At 35.3% G+C, this 16,221-nt stretch overlaps 1 long non-coding RNA gene across 1 annotated transcript; it reads left to right on the forward strand.

Moving 5' to 3' along the window:
• The first annotated feature begins 5,461 nt into the window (after nt 1-5,461).
• On the forward strand, nt 5,462-11,069 carry LOC130469281 (uncharacterized). The gene is made up of 6 exons (XR_008929728.1): nt 5,462-6,079; nt 6,362-6,700; nt 8,893-9,047; nt 9,141-9,186; nt 9,280-9,449; nt 10,803-11,069. It is a non-coding gene; the product is annotated as an uncharacterized lncRNA (long non-coding RNA).
• The last annotated feature ends 5,152 nt before the right edge of the window (nt 11,070-16,221 follow it).

Here is a 16,221-nt window from a genome sequence, read left to right on the forward strand (position 1 = left end):
GGAGTATTCATTTATTTGCCTTTGACGATCTCAGCTCCCACTGAAACCAAGATCCGTCGATTCCGAATATCCATTAGATAGAGTATTTAATGCCATTAAATACTTGATCCGTTTACGTACTATTTGTGTGACCCTACGGGTTCAGTCAAGAGTAAGCTGTGGATTAATATCATTAATCCACTTGAACTGAAGCGGCCTCTAGCTAGGCATACAGTTCACTTGATCTCACTGAATTATTAACTTGTATAATTAATACTGAACCGCATTTATTAGACTTACCATTAAATGCATACTTGGACCAAGGTAATTATTTCCTTCAACCTAATCAAAAGTTTAATGACTAAAAGCTCCCACTAAAACCAAGGATTTACATGCTTTACAAATTTTAAACATAAAATTGTATTTCCTAGTCCAACCGGAAACTTACAAATTTAATTAAAATTTAAAGCTCATATAAAATAATATTTAAATCCCTTAATTTTACTTTCAGTTGATTAAAATTAACTAATTAAATTTTATCAAGGTTTTAATTTTATTAAAATAATTGGTATAAAATAATTTATAGTAATTAAATTAATCAAAATTAAATTCCGAGAAAAAATTAAGTTACGAAATTAAATTTAATTAAAATCGTTTTCAACCGAAACATAAACAAAACGTCCCAAAGTGCCAAGGCAAGGCCATAGGCCGAAGCCCACGCCTCGCCCAAGGAAGCCACATCGCAGCGCCCATGGGCCACGTGCACAAGGTAGCGCCCATGGCCTGCTTTGTTGTTGGCTGAGTGACGCACCACAACAAGCAACGCACCAGCACTTGATGTGCCTGTTGCTGCGCCCTGGGCAGGGGGCTTGGCGCAACGGCACGTGAGCTCCCTTGCTCGTTGTGCTGATGCCTCGCCTCTTGCCTTGCGCTACGATGCATCGTTGCCTTGCTCGATCACCAGCATAGCACGCACCGCACAGGCCCGTGCCCGCGCACGCATGCTTGTGCTTGCTCATTGCCTCACACCGCATGGGCGATGAGATCCCTTGCTCGTCGTCGCATGCCCGCACTATGCAACACCCCTTAAGGGTAACACTTAGCTTCCATTGCTTCTTGCGTGCAACATTGGTGACCGATTTATAAAAATTAATAACTTTTATATTTAAATTTAACGAAAAATTATTAATCCATATTAATTTCACTAAATTTAGGCGAAAAATCGAAAATTTATCATTCAAATTAATTTCCGATTACATATAATTTTAGGGATTCAAATCTAGGTCATAAAATTTTAAAACTTTTCAATTTTAACAAATTTTATGGTGGTTTTTAATTATAGGATCCTAATTAAATTATCAATTAATTATGAAATTCAAAACATATTGTAAATTATTTGAAATTCAACAAATTAATTTTAATTACAAATTAGGTTGTATAATTAACAAGATTAGGCCTTAAAATTGGTAAACATATACAGTAGGTCAATCATAGATTCAAGATTTATATACAAGATTCGCAAATATTTAATTTAACATCATAAAAACAATTACATATTTTGCATTCGAAAAACTAAAACATCCGAAAAGTCATAGTTAGGCATCAAATCTTTGATTTCAGTCAAGATTTTAAAACGTTGTTTACATGCGAAATTCACTATAAAAACATAAGATTCCGACCATTATTTACAAAACTGCCGAAAAATCCTACGAACATATAATCAAATAATCGCACGAATTTGCAATTAATTACATACACGAAATTAATCACCCCTTTAATTCATTGCATATTTATAAAATTTAATCCATGTTAACTATAATTGATTATGGAATTAATTAGAGGCTCGTGATACCACTGTTAGGTTATGAATAATACAACAATATAATTTATGCGGATAAACCATCAAGCCAGAATCCAAATTAATTCCCACGTAGTCAATTAGCATAATTTAGGAGACATACAATGTGATGCGTGCCTTCCCTAGCTGCTTCTGAACCGAACAAGAACAAGTCTTTAGAGCCCCAAACGTTGCTCCTCCGTAGAAAGTCCACAGCACGTTCGGATCTGCCTTAGGTTTAACCAACTAGGATTTTACTTAAGGTTTTGTGAATTCGGGCAGGCTTGTATTATGTTCTCCCTTGAACACAATGGGAATGAAGAATTTGCTTTCAACTCAATCTATGTATGATTGATGTGTGTATAATTATGAGGCCCCAAGCCTTATAATTATAGTGTTGGAAATAAGGAGTTTGAGTTTTACTAGGAATAGAATTACCAATCCTACAAGGATTGAAATTCTTATTTAATTAGAATTGCAACTATAATTAAACTCTTAATTATTTGAATTTTAGTAAAACTAGGAATTTAACTAATTGGATATTACTTAGAGCCCAAGATGAACAACCCCACGTAGCCACAAGGGCCCACGTGGGTTGCCCGAGTTGCCTCGGCCCACTGCGCTGCGGCCCAAGCCTCGGCAGGCCTTGCAGCGAGCTGGGCGCAGCCCATGTGCTGTTGCCTTGCCGCAAGCTTGTTGAATTGCTTGCAGCTTGGCGCGGCCCATTGGGCTGCTGTCTTGCTCGTAGCTTGGCGCGGCCTCATGGCTGCGGCCTTGCTCGCAGGGCGCGGCCTCATGGCTGCTACCGTGCTCGCAGGGCGCGGCCTCATGGCTACTACCGTGCTCGCAGGGCGCGGCCTCATGGTTGCTGCCTTGCTCGCAGGTGCGGCCTCAAGGCTGCTGCCCTGCTCGCAAGCGCAGCCCATGGTGCTGCCTTTGCTTGTCGAGCGATGGGCCGGCTCGCTTGCCGGCTTGTCGCTCGTCGAGCTTCCGATTCGTTTCCCGATTCCGGAATTCATTTCCGATTCGAACAAATATTTACGTTTCCGCTAATATTCCCGATTCCGGAAATAATTTCCTTTTCCGACAATATTTCCGATTCCGGTAATATTTCCGTTTCCAGCAATATTTCCGATTCCGGCAATATTTCTATTTCCGATAATATTTTCCGATACGAGCCATGTTTCCGTTTCCGGTAACATCTACGACTTCGATAATATTGATATTTCCGTTTCCGGCAATATCATCTTTTCCGGAGTATTCTTTATTCTGCCTTTTGACGATTTTAGCTCCCACTAGAACCGAGATCCGTCGTTTCCGAATGTTCATAAATGGAGTACTTAATGAATAATATATTCGCTTAAATACTTGATCCGTTCACGTACTATTTGTGTGACCCTACGGTTTCAGTCAAGAGTAAGTTGTGGATTAATATTATTAATTCCACTTGAACTGAAGCGGCCTCTAGCTAGGCATTCAGTTCACTTGATCTCACTGAATTTATTAACTTGTTAATTAATAATTAACCGCATTTATTAGACTCAACATTAAATGCATACTTGGACCAAGGGAATTATTTCCTTCGGTACATACGTAAGTGAACCAGATATTAAAAGAAAGTAAATAAGTTACAATGTTAAAAAAGTAAAAAAGGATCATATACTTGGAGAGAAAAACAAGAAAATACGGAGAGTAGAAATCATAAAAAGTGTGTAATACTAATCCTGAATATTTGAGTTGGGAAAATTTTAAGACTAAATTTCCTTCCCCCCCCCCCCCCCCTTTTTTGTTTATCAAACTTTTCTGGCCCGAACTTAAAAAGAACTTCGGCCCTCTAGGCCTAAAATTTAAATTCGACCCATTATATAAAATACAATTTACATATTATGAACAAGCAGGAGCTGATTCTAGGAAATTCGTTTTAAGTAACTAGATAGTTTAGGCGCCTAAAACTTAAAATACACACGAAAAACCAATAAAACCTAAAGCTCTTATACCACTTTGTAACACCTCGACACTTCTCTCTTTTCTAAAATAACCTTTTAATATAAAACGTAGAGAATTATCAAGGAATTATCGCCCGTGTGAAATCGTAATGGCTTATTCATAATTTTACAGAGGAAAACATAATAACAATTTTAAGTTTATAAATAGTCAACTACGAAATTAACTCCATAACCAACCAATAAAAATAAGTCAACATAACTAAATAAACAAAGTCCAAGTCTACTTAAAACAGGCCAGACAAAACCAAAGTCAAACTTAGAGTATACTTAATAACTACACAAGCTGTCCAAATCCCGAACCCAATGATGCATCATCTTCAAACCTGTAAATGGACGATCCTTATTGATCCCTACAGACTACTTACCAAATTGGGTCATCACAGGATCAATAAGGCATAGCCATGATCATTATGCACAAGCAAAAGCACGTAATAAGCAAAGCTGATTATTACATACTAAATAAATAAATAAATATTCCTAACAGGATACTAATAAAATATAAGTAAGGACAACCAAAACTTATTAACTCGAAGACCACATTTGACTAGACTAGACTAGACTTTTATAGCACTAATATTATTTTAATTGGAATAGTCAATGGACCGAGTTGTGTAACTAGAAGCCTTCACTAAGGAAGACGAGTATGGGCGCGACTCCTTAACCCCAATGACCTGCGATATCGAGGAACCTTTGAAATAAAATAGAACGCGGTGATCAATCCGGTCCCAGAAAAAGCCATGGGCTACCACCATGAACCCCAACTGCTGATTGTCCGTCACTTCAGACATGCACAGTCTAAAGCTATTGCTATTCAGTTTCACTTTACATGATTTACCAATTAATATATACATTGTTATGACTCGTCAATCACATAAATAATATAATCTACAAATATTTACAACTGTTTTTATCTTGGAATAAAATAAGTGATCACAAAGTTTTGAATAAAGAATTCACTCCAAATAATTCAATATTTCCTTTACCAATGCTTAATTACCTTTTATAGGTGTAATGTATCAACTTACTAAACGAGGTCCACAACCTTCATAAAGTAGTGAAATGCTAAAATGGAACAAAGATCAATCGTGATCCATACCAATATATAAAATAATATAAAGTTCCCAAACTGACGTGCTTGCACCAATCATCCATGCCAACATGATATAATTCTCATAATAAAACTCTATGCTCAACGTGTTCATCCAACGGCATTGAACATGTAATTTCAACATAAAAAAGTTCATAAATATATTCAACATGGTTTCAATCATAGTACCACATCCACAAACACACAGGTATGTACATACCTTGTGTAAACAAATTGATAGACCACTTTAGAAATCTTAAAAGTCACCTCTAGAGAATTTTCCGCCTAAAACAACCAATAAAATTTCCCAATCAACTTCCAATAATTCACAGTAATAATAAAGTACTCTAAATACATCTTAAACATATTTAGAACTTTCCCCAATATCCAAAACTTGGATATTTAACCGCCTAGCATAATAATTATTTTATTAATGATTAAAATTCATTAAAAACTCTATAAAAAACACCATCTTTTAAATTTCTAGCAATATAATATAGTTTAAAATTTCTCCAAAACTTAATTAGCATGCTTAGAAACATAAAAACAATAATTTTAATAGTCTATAGTCATCCTACCATGATTTCAAACTATTAAAACCCTAAAAATGCACACTTTAATAATTTAGAACGCTAATTTCAATAAAATTATAGAATCTGGAAATTAACAACTTAATTATAAAACATACACTACTACAAATCGCGTCATATCTCGACGCTATACCCTCGACGATGTGATTAACCGCTGCTGTGGAAATATGCTCCGCGTGATTTCTCGACGCGTTTCATCGTCCAACTACACTCTCGACTAACAACAGCGTCGAGAAAGTAGTAAAATGTCACATGCCCCGCACATGCTTAACTTAATAGCAAACCGCGCCCACGAACTTCAAACTTTTGGGAAAAGGAAAACCGCCTCCTTCTCTAAACCTAATCCTCAATTCAGTTCTCACTCGCCGCTTTCTAGCTCTAATCCCTTCACATGGAACTTCAAAGATCTAGTTTCGTTGAATTTGTCTTCTAATTTCTTGTAATCTTTGTGTTGTTTAGGTGTTTTTGTGTAATGGAATCTAGCATTGTCAGTTGGTGAAGATGGAGAAGAGGCGGCGTTGGTCGGCCCTTTCCTCATTGAAGCTCTTCAAAATTCAAAACCCTCGTCATCGTCTAACCAGTTAAGTTTCTCACTTCTTTATTTTTCGATCAATTCCGGTTCAATTTTGCTATAAATAGTTCAATTTCGTGTTATGCGTAAATTTGGTTAAAGTTTTGTAGAGGTAAATTTGGGGTTTGTTGGGTATATTTGTTTTAATTGGACGTTTTCGCTGTGATTTTAAGGTGTTTTAATCTAGAATTATGATTAATTTAGGGTGGGTTGTTTCACATTACCTTAGATCTGGTTGTTTACAATTCATGGTCGATTAATTAGGCTATCTCTTCTAATCTTCCTGCAAAGCCAGCGACAATCAATCAGCAATTCAGCAAACATCCTAAAGAGAGAGAAAACGAGAGCGAGACGAACTCGAGGAGAAGACTTGGAAATCTCCATTTGAACAGCAGAAGGCGGAGAGCTGAAGTTCTTGACAAGCCCCAATCTAGTACCAGCGACGGAGCTGGAAGCTGAATGAGGAGAGTGAAAGCGGAAGTCCAGAGATTTCGAGGTAGAAGATGAAGAAGAGTGATTTATGGATTATTGGGTATTGTTAATTAGATTTGCTTTGTTATTAAGGGACGATGGAAATGGATGTGTTGCTACCATTGGTGTGACATCCGATTCATTGTGTTCATCTCCGAGGTAAGTCTATGTTGTTATTGATTTCTACATCTTTGAATTTGCAATTTTTATATTTTCTTTTGAATGATGTCCATGTGCGGTTTTGATGAAAAACAACAGAAATCAGGAACACAATGAAAACACTCATCTAAGTTGTCTTTTCAGATTATAAATTTGGCAATTATGGTATAGTTTTAATTGAAATTCTCATGGTTTAATTGAGTCTTATTGATTTCACTTGTTGGGGTTTAAATTTTATTAACTCTACATATAAGCATAGTGTCCAGTCCTATTGGTCAGGAAAAATGGTTTACAAGAAAGTTTTAGAGTCTAAATTTTACAAATTATAGTCAAGAATGGGAAATTGGTGAACAAGAGAGGAATGCAGACGGTACTACAATGATATCAAGCTAATAAAAATTAAAGTCATACATTTCATTGTGAGAAGAAAATAAACAAAAGTTATGTGTAGGAGCATAAAAACTTTAATCTGCACAATCTTTAATGTTCTCTAGTAAACTTTAAGTACAAAATTTAACTACTTTTTGATATTCAGCTGGAATATTCATTTGCAGTGTAATGGCTAGGCTGGTAAAGTGGCATCAATTTCAGATTGAATGAGTATGACGTTGTAGAAATGTGATCTGGTGTGCTCTATTTGCGTTTATTTTGATACCTAATTTTTTAGGCCTTGTTATCATAAAATATTTAGGTTGAGTATTGAGTATTCTAACTACTTAATAGAAAGCAAAAAAGGAAAGGACACTAGGCTGTTAAAGTTTGAAGGTGTTCTCCTCTAAGAAAATTTCAAATGCAACTGAGACTTTCCTGGGTTATTACATAAAAAGCCAGGGTATCATCTAGATTATTAAATGTCTCGGTCTTTAAATTCCTATTTGATGATAATATGTGATTACTCAACCACCATTTAGGATCAAGTGTCTGATGAAACAACCACACTCTGTATTTTGCACAAAAGAACCTGTTTAATATATAACACTATGGCTCCATACATCGCACCATAAACCTTCCTAAGACGGAAACATCACTAGAGGTATCAATGTAATGGTAATGACCTCCGGCAAGATCATCAAACAGAACCCTGATGTATGTCAGAATGATATTAGTTGGACTATGTACACTATGAATCATCCCTTTGCTAAGTAAGATCCTATGTTGGGTGCCTGTGTGTACATATTACAATGACTAAACTGATCTTAAAGCACTCTATATCTCAGAAGACGTCATGCATTAGGCCAACAACATAATTGGTTGTTCAAATATCACACATAACTTTAGTCTCAAAAACTAAAGCTCTTGATAAGTAGACGTTCCACCTACCACAATATCTCCATCAATGTATGCCTTGTTGTCATCCTTATCTACCTAGTTGGATCTTTCTATTAAGTCCAAAATGAACACTCGTTAGAGACTTAGAGCTAAACACAAAATCCATTAGTAAATCAATATTTCCACTTGTTTAATGATAATACATTTAAAAACCATTCCTGTATTAGGAAAAATGATGACTTTTTCGAGACATCCAAAAATAGTATACTACGTACGTGACTATTAATGAAGGTGTCAGTCAGTCAGCAAGTCACGAGAATTCTCAATACTCTTCCAAGGGAAATAAAGGGATGTTTTTTTTACGCGTGTCACTTATAAAGGGATGATTTTTACCTGTCTAACTTGTAATGCACAAGAAGTCAATAAGGCATAGATTTTTTCATGATCATTTTACATTAATCTGTCAGATTAATATATATATATATATATATATATATATATATATATATATATATATATATCACACCTCACTTAGAAAAGGAAATCAAGGAAGTGAAAGAAGTTGAATCAAGAAATCATCAAACCATTTGGAACCCTCACAACTGTATGAGAAGTATAAGACTTGGGTTAGTTGGGCTTTTAGTTATTATTGTGTTTAGTTCTTATGTTTCCAAACCTTGCAATGCCGACAGTTATCTGAGTATTCTTTTGTGTAGGCTCATGAATCTATTAGTGCTATATGATGTCATGTGTACTTTTATCATAGAGTTAACATATTCACTAGTCTCTTTAGTACTCTGGTTTTTTTCGGATTCTTCTCAAAACAAGCTTGTTTTCTAATTCTATCGAAGTGGCATTTCGGAAACAAGTGTTCTTTATTGGTTTGATAATCTTAAGATCTTCTTATTCTCTGTTTTTTGCAGACTGAAAAATGAGATGATAGCCTTTTTCCTTGTGCATGCTTTAAGATTCTAACATTCGTGCTCAATCAATTTGGAAGCCATGAACCTCGCTCAATTCGTGAGATTAAGAATTTTGCGTGTACAAGATTCAAAGCTGAGTACCCCATTTTGATAAGGTTTGTTAGTGAAATCACTAGCTTAGAATATTTAGTGAAACATACTTGCCCAGTTACTGACACCATAACTACTACTACTACTCACTGCAACAGGTACGTGGACTACAAGATTCAAAGCTGAGTACCCCATTTTGATAAGGTTTGTTAGTGAAATCCCTAGCTTAGAATATTTAGTGAAACATACTTGCCCAGTTACTGACACCATAACTACTACTACTACTCACTGCAAAAGGTACGTGGACGTGAATGGTCCAAATACAGTACCAGTGTACAGTTCCTCAAGTCCAGTGTGGTGCGTTTTTGGGTGACTTGGTCAAGTGGAATTACGATAAGTTATTGGTGGACAAAAAGGGCAAGGTTGTAGAGAGATACACACCTACAACATCCCCTCTCCAGATTAAGGTGTGTTCCCGAATTCTTTCATTCCAGTTTCTATTTAACTTTATAGAACTGAACTTTACGAAATAGAACAGAACAAAATATGTCATTTGAGTAGTGTTCGTCAGTTCGTGTTTTAAGAATTTAACTACAATTCAATATTGACGCCATAGCATTAACATATTTTCCTATAAACTTAAGTTGATGAGAAATCATAAGACATTAATCTGTGTGCCACACGATTAAGCAATTATCCTTCATTCAGATGTACACTTCTGCCTGTCCTTTGCTAATTCTAAAAACTTAAAAAGAAGAAACTGATAGAAGAATATAGAGAGTTGAGGAATCAGCAATCATGCTGTTTGGTTTGGAATAGGAACTGAGAGAAAAAAAATCCCAATTTTAGATACCTAATTAGAAGAAATTACAATGAACTGGTAGCAAGCTTGTAACACTCCAGGTCTAGGAAAGATTCTTGTTAGTTGGGTAAATGAAACCTCGCCCATAGTGGCCGTAAAAAAATTACCTATGATGGGGATGGTGGCCAAGTGAACCAAGAACACGGCAAATCCAATAGGCAGCTCTAAAAAGTGCATTTATTTAGCAACAGTCAACAAGAGTACTATAGTTACTATCATTTTGTTGGAGTAGGAAAAAGAACTAGTCACAACAATCTAGGACCCTAATGTTTGCATTTAATTTCTACCCTACTAATATTAAATTCAGGTTATAAAACACCATATGGCTCCTTTATATATAATGTCTATTACCCATCTTACATAGATCTCTAAGTTGTAACTATCAAATTCTCTCCTTTACCTATAATGCCTATTATCCATCTAACACATTTTTCATTCTTAAGCTTCTTAAACATAATATATCTGGTAATTCTTACAGTTGCTAGATAGATAATTTATCTCCGTCTCAGACTAGATGGACTTCTTAAATTTCTTACAGCGTAGTCTCCTCTTAAATTTTCATGTCCACTATAAGTTTGGTACAGAACCATCTGTTTCCAAATCTTGTCTCAACAGAAACTTTTAACTACCGTTTCGTGCAAATTATTCAGGATAATGTGGTCTACTGGTCTAGAGCAGCAACTAATAAGTACCACAAACCAAGTCTTGGATTTCAGTAATAAATTCACGACAGTAGGATGTTAACTGAAAATGTCTTATTTTGCATATGCAACAATAACATCAAAGGGGAAGGGGAGTAATGAAATGAATTATATGAAGTTCATATTTTTGGTGCTTATTACAATTGGTTTAGTTACCAATCTGGTCCCTTTTTCATTCTTTACAGTTGACTTTTCTTAATTTGATTTTACACTGTGGAAGAGACTCTTACTTACCACTTAATACATTTTTTTTGAAGGTCCTTGATGCATTTGAAGATTGTAGTGGTGGAAAATTGGAACCAAGGGATGATGCGTAGCTCCTTCAACTATGAAGCCCATGTTCTTGAATTTATAGGCTTTTAATGGCCTTTGTTTTGAAGATGACATTTAGAATAATAGGTTTATTGGAATTATAATATATAGTACGTTGGGATTTTAAAAGTAATCGTGATGTTTTGGAGATACTTACTATTAAGTATATAGTTTGGATATATAATGTGTTAACTTAAATTCGATATGTTTTGGAGCGAGTACGTACTATTATACTAATTAATATATAATTAGTATCGTTAATTAGTTATCATCTATCGATATTATTGTGTCATTTCAAGTTGAAGCTGTTCGTGCTATAGATGTGTTTGATTTTAGCCTATTAGGTTTCTGCAGGTTGATTTTGGTTCGTGCAAAAAAAAAAAAAAACATTTCTCGACGCTTTTGAGTGTCAAAAGAAATTTCCCGCAATATGTAATAGATCATCGGCAAAAATAATCCTTACGCTATATGGCGTCGAGAAAAAATATCACTACAACAAACACCGTCGACATTCTCGACGCTGAAACGCGCCAAAATCTATATGAGGACACGGAAAACCGTCGAGAAAGTCGACGCAAATCAGCGTCGAGAATTTCTCTACGGCCAAATTCCCGACGCTGGTTCAGGGCGTCGAGAAATTTTTTCTCGACGCTTAACTGCGTCGATAATTAGCAAAAAAAGCGTCGAAAAATGACGCGTTTTGTAGTAGTGATATAATCTGAAAATTATAATTAAACTATAACACTATAAATTTAATTCAACAAAAACATGAATCAAATGAATAAACATAATTAAAACATTAATTAGTTTAAGGTTTAAGAAATAACCAAAAGAGAAGAGAAGAGGGAGTGCTAGCCGGCGGTGGTGCATGCGCTGCAGCAAGGACTGGGCTGCGCGGTGGCTGGCAACGCGGATGGGTGGTGCAACGGTGGTTGCTTGCGAAGCAAGAAAGAAGAGGGGGAAGAGGATAACTGACGTGAGGAGGGATTGCAAGAAAGTGAGATGTATGTGAGTTTGGGTTTGAGAGGAGAGAGAAATATTTGTATGGGTTATTTTTTCTTTTGGGGTTTAGGGGGTTTATGTATTTGGTGGGATTATGAAATACAATTGGGCTAGAATTAGGATCATGTAAAGTGAAACCGAATAGCAATAGCTTTAGACTGTTCACGTCTGAAGTGAAGGACAGTTAGGAGTTGGAGTTTATGGTGGTAGCCCATGGTTTTTTCTGGGACCGGATTGATCATCGTGTTCTATTTTAATTAAAAGGTTCCTCAATATTGTAGGTCATATGAATACGGAGTCGCGCCCGTATTCTGTTTCTAGAAGGAAGACTTTTTCAGTTCGACAACTCAGTCCATTGACTAATCAATTTTAAATGAATTGTTATTCAAAGTTAGTCTAGCAAAAGTTATATGTGAGTGTTTATGTTGTTACTTATTATCATTTATTTTTTTTATTAGTATCATGTTATGATTATTCTTTTGTTAGTATCGTGTTAGGATTGTTATTTATCTAGTATGTAGTACTCAGCTTTGCTGATTACGTGCTTTTGTTTGTGTGTGTTGATTATGGCTATGCCTTATTGATCCTGTGATGACCCATTTTGGTGAGCAGTCTCTAAGGATCAATAAGCATTGTCCATCTACAGGTTTGAAGATGATGCATCATTGGGTTCGGGATTGGAGAGCTTGTAGTTTAGTTTTACTATTCTAAGTTGACTTTGGTTTGTTTAAGTGGACTTTGAACTCGTGGAATTAGTTATGTTGACTTTGTTTTTCATTGGTTGATTTTGGAGTTAATTCCGTTGTTGAATATTTACAAACTTAAAGTTAGTTATAATGTTTTTCGCTGCAAAATTCGGAATTAGCCGATACGTTTTCACACGGGCGATAATGCCTTGATAATTCTCTACGTTTTATATTAAAAGGTTAATTTAGAAAAGAGAGAATTTTCGGGGTGTTACATAAAACTTTCATGAACTTGCACGCACGAAGCAACGGAAAGCCTAGTGTTACCCTAAGCGGTGTTGCAATGGTGCGGGCATGCGACGACGAGCAAGGGAGCCCGTTGCCCATGCGGTGCTATGGCAGCGAGCAAGGCGCATGCGCGCGCGCGGGCTACGGCCTGTGCAGTGTGTGTGATGTGCGAGAGAGCGAGCAAGGCGAAAAGGGTAGCGCACGAGCAGGACCAGCGAGCGTTGGCGACTAGGCATCGAGGGATGTCCTCGCGTTATGCGTGTCTGCCTGCTCTGTGTAGCGCCCAGCGAGCGATGGATACGAGGCATCGAGCGATGCCCTAGTGACATGCATGCATGCCCAACAGTGTTTGCACGCCTAATGAGCGTCGGTACGAACCAGCGAGCGCTGGCCTAGACGAGGTTATGCGATGGCTTTGGGCCATGCGTGCACTTGCCAGAGACGATGCTCCCTTGGAGAGGCATGGGCCTTGCGCCCAAGTGCCTTGCCTTGGCCCAATGGTTCTTTTAAATTTTTTCGTTGAGCGACGAATTTAATTAATATTAATATCGTGCTTATAATTTCTCGATATTTAATGTTGTTAGTTTAATTATTATAATTAATTTTATACTAATTATTTAATAAAATTAAAACGGTGATAAAATTATAATAAATTTAATTTAATCAATTGAAAAATAATTAAGGGATTCAAAATTATTTTATATGAGCTTTAAATTTTAATTAAATCTGTAGTTTCCGGTTGGACTAGGAAATACATTTTATGTTTAAAATTATTAAAGCATATAATTCTTGGTTTGAGTGGGAGCTTTTATTCATAGTTATTAAACTCTTGATTAGGTCCTTATTCCTTTAAGGTGAACAACTTGATTAGAACTAATAAGGTCAAATAATTTGTAGATTTTTTAGCCTTGATTAGTTCTTGCAAATGTTTATGTGATGCATATTTTTCTGCTAACTTGCTAAGTGGGCCATTCATTGATAAATGAATGTGTGAATGGTATATTGCAAATATATTGTTTTGCAGGTTACGGAAAGTGACTAGTATGGCCCAAATAGGATACTAAATATGGTATGCGTATCATTAATTTGAATGTAAAATATGGTCTAATGCACCATTGTTTTTATTTAAATATGGTATGCGTACCATCAATTTGTTGTAATTAGTTTAATTATTGCAAAGTCCTATTTGATGAAAATGGCACCTCCCGTGGTGAAATTCAAGAACAACGTTTCTAATACATTTTCAAGATGGAGTTTGAAGTTGAAGGTTCAAGATGACGTCGGACCATACTAGCTAGATCACATTTAAATCTTATGCATGTTTTAAGATATTTATTTTTTTAATATGTCTTGATATTATGCATGAGATTTTGGCCTGATTATGTTGCATGATTAAGGATTTTAGTGCACTTAAAATCTAACAACCATAGTAAGAGCCTTAAGTTCCAAATTTAAAATTGATTTAAAAGGTGTCATTCCAAAATAACACTTACTTCTCACCTTTACATCAATCTAGTAATAGTTTTCCGCCAAAGCGAGGTGTTACTTATTGATTTTAAAGGGGTAGAGTACACATTGGTTGTGAGTACATTTTTTATCAAATTAGTGATAGTTTTCCTCCATAACGGGGTGTCACTTCTTCATCGTAGTACACAATTAGTTGTGAGTACAAGTTGATTTTGGTTGAACTCAACGATATAAGTAAGGAGTCCTTTTATGTCGTGGCAAATGAGATAGGTTTTCCTAATAAGTTCTTAGACGTGCCTATCAACCAAGAATAGTTTCTAGAGCAACGGTTTTTTCTTACCTAAAATATTTTAGAATTAAGTAGAATATATAATGTGCTTAATTATTTAATTGGTTTGTTGGTCTTGGATTCATTTTATTCACAACTGCTGGAACTAAAAATTTGAATAAAATGCCAATGACTTATTTAAATTGCACGATTGCTTTAATTTTCGATCAAGTTATTACTCATGATAAATGTTTAGACTTTGCATGCTTCAATGTATGTTTTAATTGTTGTTATAATTCATTTTCTTCCATTGCAATAAATCCTTTTTGAAAGGTAACAGTGAATTTCCTCGATTGGTAGTGAATCCAAGAACGATTAACGAAAATGAGAGAAAATGAGAAATTAATGTACGTTTCTTATAGAGACTTTTATGGTTGTTTTCGACTAAAAAAGTTGAATGGCAAATCAATTGGTGCTTGTGGATTCAAAATACAATGTAGTTTTGAAATCATAAAGCATTGAGTTTAACACTCAACTTTACCAATGGTTCACAACTTAATATCTTTATCCATTTAATTCTCGAATAATTCTAGTCCCTATACATTCGAATAGATCGATGCTTAGAGAACTTTAGAAGATTCTGGTAAGATCATCTAGTTGAAGCAAAATATTCAACATAAAAAAAATGGTAAGAACTTTATTTTTTTTGACAAGTAAAGAAATTTCATTGCCAAAAGTAAGGAAACCATACAAACAGTTGTAAGAACTTTGTTGAAGTAACATTGGACATGTCTAACAAAGTATAAAAGTAAACATTAAAGAAGTCAATACTTAAGACTATAAGAAAGGGTACAAGAAATAGGGAAACAAGGAACAAGTGAAAGGATTTTATAATTCCGTTTCTACCTATATATAGGTTTATGTTTAAAGAAAAGTAGCCTAGCAATCAAACTTCATTGGTATCATATACCGCTTGAGGTTCTTATTTCGGTAATAACTCAAATAATGGAAGCTAGGCTACACTAATGACCTACAAGTGGGAAATGAAGCATGGCATGGCTACATTAATTGTAGGGTCATCTAGTTTGTTTTAAGTCCCTTCAAGGCTGGAACTTAATGCCTATTTTGTTCAATAATCAGCATACCTAAGTTTTTGTTTCAAACGCAGAGAGAATCACATCCAAAGAAAACAAAATTAATGTTTGTTTTTTTGTGTTTGAATGAAAATGGTCAATTACGGGTTGAGTCATGTATGCTTGAATAAAACAAAAAACTCTTTAATAATAAGAAATTTCCTAGGTTCAAATCAACCCCTTGATTTGAGTTCCACTAATCTTTGGCATTGTTTCTTAGACCATATCAACAAGGTAACATTCAAAAGCCCTATTTTGATGGACTTTTGAAAGTTGATTGATTTCTAGATCATTCAAGACAAGCTAGTCATGCTTGTTGAAAGTAACAAAAGAAATGAACTATTGTTAGAACTCCTAGACAATAGAGTTCAAAGCTAAAGAAAGGTTTTATGACTTTTATTATTTCACCTGGATTTGAGTGAATATTGGTTTATTTACTTCATGTGATATAAGTTTGGATTTGCTTGGCCAGTACAAAGATACAGAAGTATAAAATCCACTTAGCGGGAAATCATAAAGA

Source organism: Spinacia oleracea, chromosome 3 (genome assembly GCF_020520425.1).
Source record: "Spinacia oleracea cultivar Varoflay chromosome 3, BTI_SOV_V1, whole genome shotgun sequence".
Lineage (NCBI taxonomy): Eukaryota > Viridiplantae > Streptophyta > Magnoliopsida > Caryophyllales > Amaranthaceae > Spinacia > Spinacia oleracea.